Consider the following 1,828-nt stretch of genomic DNA (forward strand, 5'->3'; position numbering starts at 1 on the left):
GGCTAGAATATCAAGCAATTTGATGAAATACAGTGAAGTAATAGTTTTCTAAGGAATAATTTTGTCTGATCAGTAATGAAGGTTACGTCTGACTTAGAATAAGAATCTATTACTGTGGAGTGTTTCTCAATAGAATCAATTTTGCATTGGATAAGCAGAGCAGGTATTTATTTATTAGATAATGAAGCAATAATGAAATAAAATAATGAATAATGTTAGGGTCTTAATGGTTAGGGAGCCTGTCTCTGCAGTAGGGATGTTTTTTGAGAATGCACTCCACTAGCTAACAAAGTAAGAAATGTAAGTAAAATAATGGAGCTGACAGACATGGTTAATGAAAAAGATGACTGTTTACAAACAAATGTGGTGTAACTATATTGAGGATCTAATTCTGAACTAGGCAACATTGGGTACTGTGTATATTGCGCAATTCATGACATTGCAGCTGGGAAAAAGAGCTTAACAGAAAGAGCAATATTTTAGTGAGGTACAAGTCATATAATGCTGCATTATTGGATCTATAGTTTATCTGAAAACTTCTGTTTGTTTTTGGAGGAACTATGAGCTTGAAGTGGTAATACTGGCAAAGAAAGATATTTTTGCTGAAAAGATACTTTTGCTGATCAACTGATAACTGTGATGCTAGTGTGGTGTGCATATTCTGACAGGTCAACTATTTGGTAACATTTTGTGAGGATTAAATTTTCTGGTTGAATGAGAGTAGTACTCAGAGTTGAGTGGATAAGTAGGGCAATGATTTAGTACAACTTCCATCCCCTTAATTTCGATTTGAGTAGTAATTAAGTTATGTGGTGATGACTCTATTTTTTTCATAATGCAATGATTAGTAAATATATGCTACTGCACATTTTGAGTTTTTGCTACAGGCAATGTACATATTTTGGACATTAAGGAGAGATGAGTCCACAAATGATGTGAATTTCAAACCAGGACTTGGCATTTTAGTGATTTTGCAAATGGAAAAGATACCCAAATATTTCAAGTTTAACCAGTTTGAGACAGAGTTATGGCCTAGAGTAATTTTTTGTAGTGTAATGTGCACTTGATTTTAAAAATTTTAGTAGTCCACACCTTTCATACTATAGTCAATTTTAGTGCTAATTATTGTGATGTTATGAGAACTGTGTAATTTATTTATTTATGAAGTAATGACTATTAGTTACCATTAGTATGAAACATTTTTTCCTTATACTTAGAAGTAAAAGTGAGTGTACTAAAGTAGGGTATTTTGTCTAATTTTTTCATGTATTGTGGCAGAGGAGAACCACCTCCATGGAAACTGATAGCAGTGCATTTCCTTACTAACTGCCACTTAGACTTGTTGAAGGTGTGAATGCCTTGATGAGAAAATGTGTTAAAGCTCTTTAAAAGAGTGATAGTGCTTGTGCAAAATACTAAACATAGAAAAACTGAAATTTTCTGTCTGATAATGAACTGCAAGGTGCAGTGCAATTTAACTTTTTGCAACCCATGATCATTTTTTCTTTGAAGCAAGACAGGACTTGTATAAAGTGATATGTATCTGAGAATGCAATTTTTATTTGTCCAAAAAGGACATTTTTATTAAAAATATAATATGTGGGTATTTTATGCCATTGTACAATATAATATATGTAAAAATTTTGTATGGAGATTTTCATATGGCCAGTTCATATAAGTGGAAATTTGAAAAATGCATTTACTGTAGTTTTTTGATAAGGAGATTTCTTATGTAATATTCTTTTGTGTGTAGAATGTTAAACCCACTTCCTGGGGTCACTTGTGGTCATTGAATTGCCCTGTAAGCTATTTGCAATATCTACCTGGT

The sequence above is a fragment of the Schistocerca piceifrons genome, chromosome 3 (assembly GCF_021461385.2).
Source record: "Schistocerca piceifrons isolate TAMUIC-IGC-003096 chromosome 3, iqSchPice1.1, whole genome shotgun sequence".
In the NCBI taxonomy this organism is placed as follows: Eukaryota; Metazoa; Arthropoda; class Insecta; order Orthoptera; family Acrididae; genus Schistocerca; species Schistocerca piceifrons.